This window comes from Urocitellus parryii, chromosome 9 (assembly GCF_045843805.1).
Source record: "Urocitellus parryii isolate mUroPar1 chromosome 9, mUroPar1.hap1, whole genome shotgun sequence".
Lineage (NCBI taxonomy): Eukaryota > Metazoa > Chordata > Mammalia > Rodentia > Sciuridae > Urocitellus > Urocitellus parryii.
The window spans coordinates 50,574,926-50,592,296 of NC_135539.1; the positions used below are offsets into that span (position 1 = coordinate 50,574,926).

At 40.0% G+C, this 17,371-nt stretch overlaps 1 protein-coding gene across 2 annotated transcripts in view; it reads left to right on the top strand.

The window, feature by feature from the left end:
• Positions 1-8,039: 8,039 nt before the first annotated feature.
• Positions 8,040-17,371, top strand: part of Svil (supervillin) — a 148,136-nt gene continuing 138,804 nt past the window's right edge. For both annotated transcript variants that reach the window (XM_077802869.1, XM_026402340.2), the window contains exon 1: positions 8,040-8,607. The gene's annotated coding sequence lies outside the window, so the exon portion shown is untranslated. The remainder of the gene's footprint in view (positions 8,608-17,371) is intronic.

Here is a 17,371-nt window from a genome sequence, read left to right on the forward strand (position 1 = left end):
ATCGCTGTGGTCCCTACCCTCTGTGTAGCCTTTCATTAATCACTTCACTCTTTGTCAGACCGTGTAATGATGATTCATACTTCTTCCTCTACAAGATTAGATTACTGTAATTTTCATATCCTGGACTGCCCGCTAGGGATCTGAATTAATACTTGCTGGTATAGAAAGCAGGATTGTGTTTCTGGGGAGAAAGGACTGGACTTGCCCACTTGGCCATCATCAGAAAACGTTAGAGAGGGCCTGACTGAAAGTAATCCTGCCTTCGGGGCTTACCACGTCAATTAGCTTTCCATAAAGGCCAGCAAGCTGTTTCTCTGTGTGCAGCAGGTCCCTGTACAGTGGATTTGCATAAGTGATGCCAAGGCTTCAAGACCAGAATACATGGAAGGTTTTGTCAGGGAGTCCTGCACTGAAATCAGACTCTGCTTAATGAGAGAAGTCTTCGCCAAAGAGGCATTTTGGAAGGAGGCAACCTAAGTCAAGCATGTGGAACCATCTACCCAAAGCCAGCAGGGATTATGATCACAGGATGGGGAGCAGGGCCTTTGAGGGGTAAAGTGCCTTTAAAAAAAAAATTCTAAATTTTGGCATTTTCTATGTAGAACATACATTATTCATCCTATTCTTTCAACAAAGACTTATTGAGCATTTACTGTATCCTAGGCACTATTCTAGGCTCTGGAGATGAACTGCCATCCTCAAAACTGGTGATGTCACTGGGAGTAGGAGTGTGGGTGGAAGAAAGAGCCATAGCAAGGAATTAGGAATTACCTGGGAGAACTCCTAAATAACTGTAGTTCTTTGGAAATATACTTGTTTATTTTCTTTCTTCTTTCCAAAACCCTCTATGCCACCAGCAAGATTATAAGACATTTTCTAGTAGGTTCTGGTAGTCATGCATGCCCATGGTTAACCTGCTTGGTATCGGGATCAGGTGACTTCAGGGTCTTTGAAAGAATTGTCTACTATAGACTGGGTCTCTATTAGAGGAAAGCTGAGGTACAACCAAGTGTTTTTGTCTTTGTTTACTCTCCAGTCTGAAAATTCTCACTTCAGAATGTCTTGAATCAACCTATTTCATCTCCCTTGGATCCCCTTCCTTCTTTGTTCACTCCTTTCTTTACATTGTGATTTTTCTTTGAGGCATATGAGGTGGTACTTTGCATCTGAATGAGTCTCAGTTCTTTAAGTCTGGATACAACCTCAGGAGTCTTACTCAAGGCCAGTGATATTCAGAGCCTGGATGTAGACCAAGTCTCACCTGATGGCAGGAGAGTGAAAAAATCTAAGACAATGAAATCCATCTTGTATAAAGTTGAACTTATCCAAGTGACTCCCGTATCTTTTCCATGTTTTCTTTTCTTGAACTTGTGCTGTCAGGGAGATGTGTTTTGAATGCCCAGTTGGAGCCACAGACACATGGGAAAATGTAACATGCTGCAGTTCAGATTTTAGAGTTATCTCAACTGTGATCCACTGTACTGCAGGCTTATGGGGCTTCTGTGGGTTGGCCCAGGGTACAGCCATTATTTTTGCCTCCATTTTTGGAGGAAGGTGAGGATGGATCCCTATGGGACTGGAGAGCACGCATCCTGCGTTGCCAGCTGGGATGTGCAGGGTTCTTAGGGGGTATCCTGGGGGCTGGAGAGCATGCCTCTGGAAAGTGTCTTACAGTGTATCTGGTGTGAGTGCTCATTGGTCTCCTTGGGGACCCAGCCTGGGTGTTTGCCTTTTCTCATACTTCCTCAGAAGAAGTGTAGATACTCCATGTTTTCCATTCAGAAATAAGAATGGTTCCCTCCCTCCTAGTATTGGGGACAAAAAAGGAAATTGCCTGTCGTACCAAGTGTGATGATATGAACAACTGAGTGGAGAGAAGGGGACCTTTCCAGGTCTTCTCTCATATAGGGAGGGAATCCTTGATCCACGGGCAGCATCACCTTCAGCTGTGTCCGCACTTAAGAGAAACCTCTTTGGTTCTGCCATGCAATGACTTACTGCTTGAGAGCAGACAAATACCCCGTATTTTTAGACATATAACAGCCTAACTGGAGCATGTCACACTTTGTACATCTCCAATTACTCGCAAGACTGTGAGCCTGGCGTCCAGGAATGTGATGTTGGTCCAGCCGAATGGGAGGCTGTGTCCCTGGAGCCAGGACCAGGTTCACCCCTGGCAAACTCGCATTTCATTTTGACTGTAAGGCCAGCAGTTCTGTTCGTGCTGAGCTTTGCTACACACCCATTGCTCTGGGAGAGAGGATTGGCTTGAGAATCCCTTGCTCAAGCCAGTGACTTACAGATGACCTTGGAGCACACAAGATTTTTATCTAAAGCCAAAACCGTAAGCTGTCAGAAGAAGAGAGACCAGACAGGCAGACTCCACTGATTGATTGATTGATTGATTAATATTATTGGGGAGAAGGGTCGTCCATTGGTTGAAAGACATTGCTGCTGAAAAAAATAAAGTCTCCTTTTTTTTTTTTTTTGTCTTTTAAAAAAATTCTACTGGAAAAAAAAAAAAGATTATTTTCCTATGGTGCAGATGGTCACAACCTGAGATTTCTGTTGGTATTATCAGTGTAGATATTAGGAGACCATGCGTGTCCCTGTCTTCTCTTATAGATGTCAAAACCCTAAACTTATTGAGAAAACAAAATGATTCCAAGTCTGGTTGTGTCTTAGCAGAAATTGAACAAAATACAAGTCCTGGCTGCCTAGACTTTTTATCCTCTGGAAATGAGCAGTTTAAAAACAACTTCCAATGATTGCCTAAGTTCATTACCATTAGAAAGCAGAACTCTCCACAAGGCAGAAGCAGAGAGCTTGTTGTCTTGCTTTCCTGTGCTGACAGTTCTGGTCAAGCTCTGATGTCACTGTTACTTCAGAAGCAGGAGGGGAAAACAGGGAAAGTGAGGTTGCTACACAGAAACACTTGATCCAGTGATACTTATTTTATTTTCTGCTTATGAACTGAGGAACAGAAAACATGTCACTCTGTCTCCAGCTCCAGATAAATCAACCCCCCAAAAAAGAGGAGAATATTTTAGCTGAATTAAAATGAGAAAAAGACCTCCAACCACAAGTGTCTTCACATCACAAACATTTGTTACATCATGGAGTGACAGTTGTTGCTTGCTTCTGGGCCCATAAAGAGATAAGGGAGGTCAGAAGTCTAGAGGTCGGGAAAGGATTTATAGGAGAAATACAGTCAGAAGAGTCTTGAAAGATGATTAGGGTTTGTTTAAGTGAGAAGAAAGGAAGTGTATTCTCCACAGAAAGAACAGCCCAGACATAGCAAGGCTGCTCCATGTACGTAGGGTGCAGATCATCTGCTGGGAGGATGGCCTGACATACCACTGAAGAAGAGGTGGGACAGGGACAAGTCACAGAGGCTAATGACTTTGTAATTTATCCAGCAGATCAGCCATGTTTTTTTTTTTTTTTTCCACCAATAGGAGTCTGCTGGATGATATCCACAAATGTCATACACCTTCTAGATTTATCTAAATGGGAGATTGGTAATAAAGCAAGGCATTGCAATTCCTTATAAACTTCACAAGAATTAGGTAGGAATATACCCCAAGAAAAAAATCATCACAGATCTTAGTCTATATGAGATAATCTCTGGGTAAAGTATGATTTCCAGATATTTGTTTTTTTAAAAAAAACAATTTTTGTGTCAGTTTTATTGAGGTACAATTAACATACAGTAAGATTTGCCAATTTTTTTTTGTGTCTATATGGTGCTGGGGATTGGACCCAGAGTCCTTGTGCATGCAAGGCAAGCACTCTACCAACTGAGCTATATCCCAGCCCAGAATATTTATTTGTAACTGCGTTCCTTTTTCTTTCTTCTAATGATTATCTAAATGCTAAAGGATCACTGTGATGCTTTTACAAGAACATCTTCACATTTGCCCTTTGGAAAACTTAATTCAAAAACATTGTCAAACAGCTGCCATCAGTGAAAAATAATGGTTACCTAGCTGCACACGGGAGGCGGCTCCTGATGGAACCATGCTTAAGAGCCGCCGCTGGGAGGGATGCAAAACCAGACTTTGGATAATTACAGGCCATTCTGGAAGCAGTGGAAGGGATGGTTAGGGGAGGTGGTGGCCAGGAAGGGAAGGCTAGCTTGGAGTCTCCAGTGGCAATCCCAACTTGAGCCATGAACAGGAAGTGGAAGAAGAGGGGGGCAAGTGTTCAGGCGACAGGACTTGTTGATGACGGAGCGGAGGTTTAAATAACAAACTCCAGAGAACAGTAGCCCTGGTTTCTGGTTAGGGTAGCCAAGTTGTTGTGGTCTGTCAGGAAAACAGGATCAGTTTTCACAGTTGTTTGTGAGTGAAGTGTTATTTGTCTTGTATGTCAAGTTCCTGTGAGGTGTCCTTGCTTCTGGCCAGGGTGGCACCTCATGGCAGGAGCAGGAACATATAGCAGAGCAAGCCACTCACATCATGGCTGGGAAACAAAAGAGAAAGAGGATGGCCAGTCCCACAGTCCCCTTCCAGGACACACCCTCAGTGACCTCAGGACTCCCCATAAGTCCCCACCTCTTAAAGGTCCAGTAGTAGTACTGCCCTAGGAACCAAGCCTTTGATGAATGGGCCTTTGGGGACATTCAACATCTAGACTATAGCACCTGCGGAAGAAATGTATTCACTTAGAAAGTAATGCTTCCCATTTCTTATTCTATATCAAATACTTTACTTGGGATCAATTACTTTTATTGTGGGAGAGCAAAATAAATATTTCCAATTTTAAATTTTAAGATGACACTGATAATAGGTGAATCCATATAGACTTATTTAAAGCATAATTACAGTAAGTAACCCATGTACAAATGGATTGTATTTGGAAGTTTCATTTGAAGTGGGTTTGTTCTGGGATTTGGGGGGCAGTGTTCAAGAATTTTGAGATACTTACAGATTTAAATGCAGTTGTAAGAAATAACAGAGAAATTTCATGTGTACCTTCACTCACTCGCCACTCCCAGTGGCAACGTCTTGAAAAACTGTGGAATAATATCACCACCAGGATGTCGACATTGACAGAGTCAACAGAGCATTAGGACATTTCATAAGTATCCCTTATGTGGCCCTGTTATAGCCATTTTACCCTTATCCCTAACCTCTGATGACCTCTGTCTTCTCTATTCCTATAATGTTAACATCTGGGTAATCTTATCTAAATGGAATCATTTGACAGCTAACATTTGGCTTTCTTTGGCTTTCTTTCATTCAGCATAATTCCTTGTATGTTTATCCAGGTCATTGCCTAAATCAATAGTTTATTCTTTTACATGGCTAAGTAGTATTCATGGAATGGATGTGCCACAGTGAGGGATAAATTGAGGTTCCTTTTTTATATGTTGTTTTTGTCTGTGGATGTCCAGTTGCTCTAGCACTATTTATTGAAAGGGAAGAAAATCAGTTGGGCATATTTGCATGGACTTTTTTCTGGGTTCTTTGTTCTTTATTTTTAATTTTTTTTGTAGTTGTAGATGGACAGCATGCCTTTATTTTATTTGTTTTTTATTTTTATGTGGTGCTGAGGATCGAACCCAGTGCCTCACACCTGTGAGGCAATTACTCTGCCACTGAGCCCCAGCCCCAGCCTTGGGTTCTTTATTCTTACCATCATCTGTTATGTATCTATCCCTTTGTCGACCTATTTTGTCCCATCATTCCAGATATGAAACACCTATAAAAACTTAAATATAATATATAATGCATGATTATACAACATATTATATGATATATTATAACAATATAATTATAATATTAATAAAATTATATATAAGCTCTATATTATAATTTCTACCCTATTTTAATATATGTTTTTAATTTCTGTTTTCATATCTTCATTGTTGGTATAGATAGTTATCATAGAAATAAGAATGAGTGACTCTTAGACCCTAAATCATAAATAGCTATGCTTCCTAGATCAGCCCACAGTAGTCACTGTTAGAATTAATAGTAATGGGGATATAATGAAGAGTTACTAGAGGAAATAGTAGACTGCAACACTGTTATATTAGTAGTATTAAATAATAGCAAATAAAAAATAGTTGTCAGGTATTTTGGATGTCTGTGTCTAGTATAAGTCTAGTTCTTATTTGTAATTTTAATTCACAGTGTATGATTTTCTGTTTCTTATGTCATTTTTGTGGAAAGAAGTGGGTGTGATGGGGTTTTCTGAGTCAGGCAGATAGGAAAAAAATTTGGAAAGTGTTTAAATGCATTGCAAAGTTAGAATTAGCTGGAATTCAAATGATCAGAGATAAAAAGGCTTTATAAAAGAAGTAACTAAGAAGAATCGCCCTGTTAGACTCCAGTGCATGTTAATCTAGGACAGTTTGGCTGCTCCAGGGAAGCAGTGAGCAACAACTTAACAGGCGTACAAGAGTTAGATGTTTATTTTGTGGCAGCAAATCTTTTTTAGGAAAAGCAAACTGCATTATTGTGGTAACAGTGATTCATTACGCTCCTCCTGTCTTCCCAGATAGTCAACTGTTTTACATAAGTTTTTATTTTCACCCAACTTTGCTGCAGAAGGAGTTTCAAGCAGCTCACATAAATACATAAAATAAGATAAAATAAACTTTAAAAATGAGGGAAAAGCCAAACTGGGTCACAGGGAAAACAAGATGAGGGACAGGAATGAGATTATGATGCAAAAGTCATGCAGTGAGATTTTATCTGTCATCTTGAAGTGGATAAAAAAACTTGGCTTGGGCAAATTGTTTTTAAACCTTGCACACAATAGTCATAGAGCCTGTTTCTAAGTGTCAGGTCGGTCTGTCCATGTATTCTTTCATCTTTTTTTTTTTAATTGGCACATGCCTATTATGCATATTTATGGGGTACTATGTGATATGTCAATATATGCATGCATTGTATAATGATCAAATCAGGATATTTAGTTAGTCTATCATCTGAAACATTAAGCATTTCTTTGTGGTGAGAACATTCAAAATCCTCTCTTCTGACTATCTTGAAATATTCCATACAGTATCATCTTTTCACCTGGCCCTGGGAAGGCCTGTTTAGGGATAGGCATTGTCTTGAGGGTTAATTAGTAACAGGAATTCAGACCCTGCCTTGTGAGGCCTCCCTCCACCGACTGCTGCAGCTGGTGGTCTGGGAACACTGACATTCAGAGGCATACCACCCAGAGGCCCTGCGCAGCACACAGCTTTCTTCCAGCCCTAGACTTAATGAGGTTTGTGATTTATACTGAAGTTAGCACAGACAATTAAGAATAGTTCTCTGTTATTCTTGGTAACAACAGGGACATCTACCATTGTAAGTATTTTTTTTTTTTTTGTAAATGGAGTTGTAATGTTTAGTTTAAACGTTTAAAAAATGTAAATGGCCTTTTAAGAAGTGGTTATGAGTCATTGCTCATTTTTTTTCATTAGTTAAGGTCCATCTGGTTTTTAAGTGAAATAAGTAGCCCAGGAGCCATCAGAAGATAGGTTTTTGCCAGTTCAGAGGGCTGACTTTGGTTTCAGGACAAAATATTTGTCTTGTTCTAAAGATAGTCCTTGCAGCACAATTGTTTCTTATGATGATTAATTTTTTTCTACAATTATTGGAAGTGGTAAGAAATACATAGGGATCTACATAATTGTTAACTTGTAAAGAGACATGCCACTATGGCATGCTGTTTAATATACAAATACATTTATATATATGTATACACAGAGAGAAAGAGAGGGAGATATGCTTAATTTGGGGGATTTTAGTATCTGACTTTATGAAAGATGTTCTTTTCCTTTAATCTAAAAACCAGAGTTAGAGACTTGTTTGCCCCTCCAATTCCGTATTGCTGTAGCCTGTGGAGTAGACTGCTGTTGTGTTTCTAATTTCTCTCTAAAACCTGCTGAAAGACAATGTGGACAATTGAGTTGCACTTGAAGTGGCTGCTGGCCAGGGCTGTGGCAACAGCTGATGGGCTCCTCTGAGTTTCAAGAGCTATTTCTGGTCCATTAGCTGTATCAAGGCTCTGGAGTTCAGGCCATAAAAGGCCGGTCCCATGTGGAATTGCCACACTGCCTCTGACCACGTCCTCAGGCCGGCGAGTCCTCAGGTTTCACGTGGATTTACCCAGTAATGGATGGCACCACCAAGGCCAGATTGGGAAAGCACAGCCTCGAGGACACCAGGGGACTGAAAACTTCAAAAAGAAGACTCTTTTTATTAATATTTTGGAGTTCTTTCTTCAGAGATACTTTTGGGATGTAGCCTTCACCTATTTCCTGAATCTGACATCCAAACGCCTTTTGGAAAGCACCGTTCTAAATTTATCCTCTTCTGAATCATCGCTTCTGATAGATGCAGTTGCCTTGTTTACATGGTGATATTTGATTTTTGTACAGCGTTACTTGGGCTAACTTTGGATATTTTACTTTTTGTTTAGCATTTGAAAGTAGTTTTCATGGAATAGAGACTCAAAAGAAATTACTTAAGGACATCCAAAGTCAGATTAGAGGATATAGTGTGTTTCTTTTTTCAATTAAAAAAAAAAAAATAAGGAATTGCAGTGTGATTTCCCCGACCCCTTTCGCTTAGAGGAACAAGGATTTTACAGAAATTTGAAGTAAGTGAAAAAGCTTCCTATACATCTGAATGCAGTGGTTTTGTTTTTTTTTTAAAGTGCCATCTGTCTGAGCATGCTTCCTAAGGATTTGCTGAATTCAAGCACTGGAATGTTCTGCCAGTATTTGCTAGTTGTTGCAATTACTCCTGCAGATACCCTTGGGCATATTTTGGGATTTGGGAGGATTGGATTTTTTTTCCTTAAAAACAAAAGGACTTATGATACAGAGAGGTTTATTGTTAACGATCTGTTTAATATAACTTAGTAAGTACATTCTCTCTAAATATTAGTTAGCCCTTGAAGTCTTGGAATTAAAGTACATTTACAAGTACAAAGTACTTTAATCATTTCCCAAGTATGGAGGTAGAGTTCAAAAAGGCAAATTTTCTTTCATTTCTATTATTATTATTTATTTATTTATTTATTTTTTATGAACTAGTTAACCTGGCAGAGTAAATTTCTTTTTTTTTTTTATTGGTTGTTCACAACATTACAAAGCTCTTGACATTATTATTATTTATTAATTTTTTTGATCATACAGGTGACATTTCTATTATTATTTATTAATTTTTTTGTCATACAGTGATCGAACCCAGGGCCTCAGACATGCTAAACACACACTTAAACCCCCAGTCCTCACCCCTATGATTAATTCATGTGGAAATATACATCATCAGTGATTCTTTTGTCTAATCTTTGTTTTGAGATTCTTTGTCTTGCTACTCTGGATTTTTGGCCTTGATTTTATAGAACCTCTTTGTTCCAGCTTTTATAAGAAAAATCTCACTTTCAGTTCTAGACTTTCTTATTTTTAATATTCTAAATGTTTATATTAGTGCATTAGAGTTATACATAATAGCCTCCAAATTTTGTACTGTAATTCATTTTTAAATTCTCCAAGGGAAAAAAAATACCATATTAGCCTTTTAAATCCTTAGGGATAGCTACAGTTTCTTTGTCATGGAGCTTGGTGATTTGCCACTGAAAAACAGCAATAAGTAATAGAACATTTAAGGTTTATTTGACATAGTACTCCTTTAGAAAAAAAAAAGATGGTTTCTTTATGCCATATCAGATGAACAAGTATGCACAGTAATTATTTTTGTCAGGTAGAAAAACAGAATATTTATAGAGAAGAACATCATGGGTGAATACTGCAGTTGTTCTCCACCGGAAGTAGTATCACAATCTAGGGGGAGTCATGTGTGGGGACAGCTTTCCCAGTAACTGCTGCTAGCATTTAGAGGGATGTGGTTAAGAAATGTAAGTAAGTGCAGCATTTTCATGCTATGTGTACGTACATACACTACTACTCTGGCTAGAATGCTGGTGGTATCCCCAGTTGAGAAAAACTACAGGGCATAAATTCTACCCGGCAGAGAGCGAGACACATTTGGGCTGCCTCTTCCCACCACGCCAGGTGAACTCTTGAGGAGTCAAGCAGTTGAATGTCCTGCCAGGAAAGATCACTTGTGTCACTCTTATGAAGACATGTAAGGGTGACACCGATGGGTAGAGAGAAGGGGTTTGTTATTGATGTTTGTCCTTCTATTGAAGCAAGAGAGGTAGCCTTCAGGGGAAAGCATATTTGAAATATTCAAATTGGTGCCAAGAGCATGATCTTCAAAGTAAAGTCTGGTTAAAGTAGTGGACATCTGTGTTTCATTCAACAAACATCTTTGTACTTTGTACTTTTTCTTGGTAGCCAGACCTCAGGAAGTTTTGAATTTCAATTCGGAATGGACATCTTTGGCCACATCTGGGGTTGTTTAATATTCTACAGTTTAAAACTGTATGTAAAGAAAGGGACTCTGGCTTTTACAAGGATGCCCCATGGGCTGCACCAAACAGAGGTCACATGGCATGTGCAGTTAGGGAATGTAACTCTTGCTATGATTGGAAACTGGCTCTGTCAGCAAGAAGTCATCTCTACATGCTAGGGCCATCTAGACCTTTAGGAACCTCACTGCAATTTTATTTTAAAGCCTAGTCTGAGGGTTCTCTTGCTGTGACCAGGCATATCTCCAAACTGGAACTACCTGGCATTCTGGCTTTATAGTTTGTGACAAGTTTGCAAGGCTTCTCTGTCTATTCCTCCATGATGCTTCTGCCCTATCATCTCCTCTTGAGCCTGGGATCATCGCTTTGCCCTTTGTCCCCAAAGTTCTCACCATGTCACTCCTCAAAGGCCAATCCCTCAGGGTTCCTCTCTGCTTCCATGGTAAAGCCCTGATTCCTTAGCCTCACCTTCAGGGATGCCATCCCACTGCACTTTTTGCTTGCAACCTACCCCCAAATGTTCTGCTTCTCCTTGACTGCCAGGGATGTGATATCACGTGAGATGTGCCCAGAAGTTTCCTTGGACCGGTTGCCCTTGGCTCCAGGTCCCTGATACCAGCCTGTACTGTAGGGTTGCTGGCAACACATGCAGGCACTCTTTTCCTCTGGGATGGTGCTCAACCAGGCTCCTGGGTCTCAGTCCTTTTGTCACCACACCAGCGGGCACTCCATAATGTGAGTTACTGAGTTGAATTGCATGTAATGACATATTCCATCAAATGTTTTTGTCATTTTTCTGTAGTATTTATGGAAGAGACGGGTATTCTGTGTTATAAGTTCTCCTTTCCCCCACCCCTCATATCTAATAATACAAGCAGAAAGATTTGTCTTACTGTAACAAGTCTGATGGGGTTTCTGCATACAAGTTTTTGCCAACACAGGAAATTGAGGTGCATTCGGTGAAGTCAGCCACTTCATTATTGGAATCTTGCCTGAAATGAGAAACTTCATCTGGGTACTTGAGTTAGGTATTTTTCTCAAGCATTAAACTTAACCCTTGGAAACATATCTCGGGTGTGTCTTACATTTTTGACCTTGAGGACAGCATCACCTTGATGTGGTTCAGAAAGATCTCTGCCCCATGGGGACACTCCCTTTTGCTGGACCTTTGGAAAGTGGCATGCATTTTGCCACATATCTTTCTTATTCCCTTTTGAAAGTTGATCCTTCAATTCCAAATGATTTCATAACCTGTGTCTAACTGGTTTTTGTGTAAATGTAGTAAAATACCTAGTTTTGATCTTTGCTTTGGGATCATTGATTTACCCTTGATTTGCAGCCCTGGATTTGTTCATTTCAATACTTATTTCTTGAGCACCTTCACCTGTGCAGAACTGTGGGTTGGGTGCTGACGCATGCTTCCTCATCCTGGGGACTTCATTCCCTGGAGGGGCAGACACAGGACAAAATGAAGCCATTACACCAGTCACGCTGGAGGGGATGCACAGTGATTACAAAGCGTCCATTGTTACCATGTATAAATTCAATGCCAGGCTCCTAATCTCTACATTATATCATTTAATTTATGTGATAGCTCCTAAGAAATGTTGGTATCACCGTGCCCATCTTGCTGAGGGACAGGAACTGAGGTTCAGAGAGGCTCTGCCAAGGGCCTATACCATGGAATCCAGGGAGAGCTGGATTTGAACCCAGATCTCTCTGACTTCACTGCCCACATTTGTAAACACTGCTGTAAACCAGTGCGGTTCAAATTGTAATCACAGTCGCCTGTGGTCTTAGTCTGTTCCAAGACTGGGTAATTTATAAAGGAAGGGAATTTGTTTCTCACAGCTCTGGAGGCTGGCTTAGTGGCTGCATCAGATGAGGCCTCCTAGCTGTCTGGAGCTCTGCAGGGACTCAAGACAATGTGGGGCCTTACATGGGGATGCAGAATCAGTGTGCCAGGGTGAGAGATCCTCATCTATGATCCATTGATCCAGGAACGGATTCATCATTCACCTCCCAAACGTTTCACCTGCAAGTACCACTGACAGGACTTTGGGGTTTAAGTTTACAACACATGAAATTTAGGGGACACATTCAAGCCACGGCCTGCGGTCCTGATACTGTGCAGGTTCTGAGTCAGAGGGCTGGGGCAGGGCCAGACTCAGCAAGCAAGATCCAGGCGCTGCTGGGACTTAGCTCAGTGGTAGCACACTTTTGTGGCCTGGCTTCCATTCCCAGCATCATAAAAAGAAAAATTTTTAAAAATTTAGGTGCTGCTGCTGACTCCTGGTCTGAGGACCAGCTGTGAATAAACCTGCTTGAAACTGCTTCTAGAAACACTGAAATGGAAACTCCCAGAAGGTGGGCTAGGGTGGTAGGAAAAGAGTTCCCGAGGTAGAGGTGGAGGTGGACTTCCCAGGCTAGTCCCTTCCTCTGTGTTTTTCATGCTCTCCCTTCCCCCTCTGTGTCTACCCAGTTATTCCCCCTTTTTACTTCTACCTTGCTCTGACTCCTCCTCATGTTGAAAACATACTCAAGTTTCCTGCATCCTAAATAAAGCTCGTCTCGATCTCAAGCCACCACTTCTTTCTTGCTCTGCCCAGTCACTCCTCAGCGCCCACAGGAGCCTTTCTGGTGGCTCCTCTCCGGGATCTATTCATGGTCTCCCAATCTCTCTGACCTCTCTGCAGTTGACCTTGAGGCATCTTTTTGTAAGGATCCCATCTGAGGCCCAGGCAGGTTGATGAAGTTCTGGCCTCTGCTCCAGGCTGCAGGATTGGCAGTGTTTCCTGAGTTGTTCTATGGGTTTTATTTGTGTGTGTTTGTGGGGCGGGGAGGGTTGTTTTATTTTGAACACATATTAATTATGCACGTTAATGGGGGTTCCGTGTGATATTTACATACATGTATATATCATGTACTGATCCAATCCAGCCACCCTTCTTCTTTTCCCAATCCCTAGTCATCTCTATTCTACTTTTTTTTTCTATTTTAAAAAATCATTTTCTGTCTCCTCACTTGCCCAAGTGTCCCTTCATAAGTTCTACTTAAGATAAAAATTCTCATGCTGCTCTTTCCAAGGTGAGTTCTGTGACCTGTCCATTTTAGATAGGATGTATTCATTTGGGATTTAAAGCTATTTTTCTCTTTGCAATTGAAAGTCAGCTTCTAATTAGCAGCATGGGGCTTTGTGTTCTATATATCCAGTGATGATAGAATTATGCATAGAAACAGAGCACTTGGGTTCTAAATGAAGACCCAAAGAGCCTTTTGTAAATACTATACCTACAATTTATGGACTGTGTTTTAGTTCATCAGAGGGCCCTTGTTTTTTTCTAGATTTTCAATTATGTTGTGAATATGCAAAGTTGGCTCAGCTATATACAGTCATTGAACAGGAAAAAAAAACATTCGGATGTTTTTAGATTTTTTATATTTCGGATGCTTTATATATCTTAAAATTTTAGTAAGCTGCTACTCTTTTTATATACTCAAAAACATTGCACCCAATTTTACCCCATTTAATCACAAATTTAAAATATGCAAAGGCTGCAGTTGTGCACGTGTTACGTACCCAACAAAAACAAACCACTCCAGCCAGATCCCAAATAAGAAAGCTGTTGATTTTCAGTAGCTTAAAACATATGAATTAAGAGGTAGTTTATGGGAGCTAAAATAACCTTTGAACGTTTTTTGTGTACACGTTTTCTTAGAATTTTTTTTTTTGTTGTTGTTAAGCCAATATTTTAGTTTTACCAGATGTTAGTATGGCCACAAAATTCAGTTACTTTTATATATTTTGCAATGGGCTCATTCCTTTAGCAGTTGCTATTATGAAACACAGCGACAAATGGCATTTTAATGTCTATTATTTCTTTACAGATATTGCTTCAGATACCTGACCCAGCTATGACTCTATAGGTTTGAACCAGGTTAGAAAAAAAGGCTTGGGTGTGCCAGGAAGAAGTAGACTGCTCTCCAAATCGTGCTTATAGTCTTAATTTCCACCAGATGTTCATTTTAGCCAAGTACATAGCATAGTCATTTGGCTTCATGGTTTCATACATTTTTGATTGAAAGTGTTGAATATTTAAAAATTCTTTGATTAGATGAAAATTGTAGTGGTGCTTTAGATGAGGGTGACTAAGCTTCAGGCGATGTTTTACCCCCACACAGGATACTCCCATTTGAGATGAAATTTAATTTTTTGGATTCCTATCAGTTCTCTCCTGAGGCTTCCAGGAGCTTTCAAGCACCTAACTGTTTTTAAATATTCCAAAAGGAAGATGCAATGAGAAAGTGGGTTGGAGAACAAATGGGAGCAAAGCCATGTAGAGGCAATGACAGCAGACAAACCCGCGTTCCACTCGCCTCACCCACCTCCCCACAACTCCAAAAGAAGGTGTTCCTGCTCTCCATGGAGGAAGGACATTTTATTTAGAGGTTGAAGGTGTTTGATCCTGAGGATGCTTAGGGCGATGGCTAGAGTAAGAGGGAAGACAACTGGTCTTCGGTAATAACCAGCTATGGGACCTTGGGTAAGTTTTTAACCTCTCTGAACCTCCGGTGGCTTCATTCATTCAGATACTCCTTGGGAGGTTGAGGCAGGAGGATTACAAATTCAAGGCCAGCCTGGGTAATTTAGTGAGTCTCTGCCTCCAAAAAAAAGAAAGAAAGAAAGAAAGAAAGAGAGAGAGAGAGAGAGAGAGAGAGAGAGAGAGAGAGAGAAAGCAAGCAAGCAAGCAAGCAAGCTGGGGTGGGGGAGGGCAGCTAGGGTTGTAACTCAATGGTAGAGTGCCCCCCTTGGGTTCAATCCCCAGGACTCCACACCCCCATCTCCCAAAAAAGGGTTGGAATGGAACATGTCTAAGGTCCCTTCTACTTATTTGGATTCTGTAATACAAAAGTTTGTTTTGGGGCTTGAAAATATTTAATATTTTCTGGAAAAGAGATCCTATGCCTGAAAGGTGGTTCAAGGTAGGAACCAAGGAACAAGTTAGGGGTGTGTGTGTGTGTGTGTGTGTGTGTCCCTGTCCTTGCTTATTTCTGTTGAACTGAGTACACTATTTTTTTCAGCACTTTATCTTCATCCTTTATTTTGGAAAATTTCTTTCATCACTTCAGACTAAGCTCTTATCATTTCTTTTCTGCCTATTTAAATACCTAAATTTTCTTTTCTCTAACCTAATATAGTCTTATCTTACTTAGGACTTTGTTTGGTTTTTGTTTTTTCTCCTGATGTGAATCCCAAAGTGGTCACAGCCTGAGATAGGCAGAATTTTCCTACTCGAAGCATGATAGAGTATCCTTCAATTTCTTTGCCATTTATTAGCTCAGGGCCAGGCATTCATTCACTATCCAGGATTATTTTCTGAGCCCTCACTATGTGCCAGGTGTTGGGGAAAGAGCAATGAAATGCAAAATCCCTCCAGTGGGTCTCTTGATCTTCCTGCCTACATGTGTCTTTCAAATGCTTGCTTAAATGACAGGATTTAATATATCTGTCATGGACTCACACAGTTACCTTTTGTATAAGTGTGGGAGGAGAATGTAAGGTCTACTCTATTAAAAAATTTCAAGTATACAATACAGTATTGTTAACTATAGATACCGCCCTGTACATTGATCCTCAGAACTGATTCATCTTAGAACTGCAAGTTTGTACCCTGTGACCAACATTTTCCCACACTTCCAACCCTTAGCAACCACCCTTCTGTGAGTTTGATATTTTTATCCAAATGTCACATTGCACGAATTGAGCATATACAATTTTTGTGTGTTCATTATACCTCAATAATACTGAAGAAAATCTGTCATGATCCTAACTCAAAGTAGATACTTTGTTAGATTGACTATTTACCTACTTTTTGCATTTCTATATTCTGAAGTTCTATTCTCCCCTATAACTTGCACTGATCATGTTTATGAGGTTTAAAAAAATGTTTTATTTCATCAAAAACATGACAGATTCATTTTTTAATCCATATTCTCTCCACTGTCATGAAGTACCATCCATAAATGTTGATTCATTGCTAAGGCAAAGGTTGACTTTGATCTCACAACCAGAATGTGACAGAAATAAATCATGGAACCAACTTCTTTCTTATTTTCAGGCTTTGTCTCATAACTTTATTAAACTTAGTGAAAATTGAAAGTAGTTTTGCCTGAAGAGTCTGAAGTGACTTCACATAGACAATAGTAATGTTAAGTGAAGTACTATGCATTACTGTATTACTAGCAGAGTCAGAGAATCTGTCTTACAGTCTTTCAACTCTATAATCTTTCTATCTATCTATCTATCTATCTATCTATCTATCTATCTATCTATCTATCTATCTATTCTCTCTCTCTCTCTCTCTCTCTCTCTCTCTCTCTCTCTCTCTCTCTCTCTCTCTCTGTTTTTTGGTACCAGGGAACCCCAGGGGTGCTTAACTACTGAGTCACATCCCTAGCCCTGCCCTCATTTAATTTTTTAAAAATTTTTTATTTTGAGACAGGTCTCACTAAGTTGCTTAGGGCCTCACTAAGTTCCTGAGTCTGGTCTCAAACTCTCAATCCTCCTGCCTCAGCCTCCTGAATCACTGGAATTACAGGTGGGAGGCACCTTATCCAGCTGTTTTTCTCTTTAAGCTAACCCTTCTGGCTATCTATTACCAGGGAAGCTGATTTTGTACAAAATAGTATATTAGCTGCCTTCCTGCTCACATTGTCTGAATACTTTTTTTTTTTTTTTCCTTAATAGTGCTGAGGATAGAACCCAGGGCCTCAGGAATGCTAGGCAAGTGCTCTACCACTGAGCTACATATGCCCCAATTTGTATTCTATTTTTACATTTAATTTTATACAAATTGAAAGAGCTTGCTTGGTTCATGGGGCTATAAACATTTTAACATTTGTCCTTCACCAGATAATTATTTCGTTAAAAGTAAATTAGAATTTATTCAGGAGCTCTACATGAAAGTAATAATCAGAGGGTAAA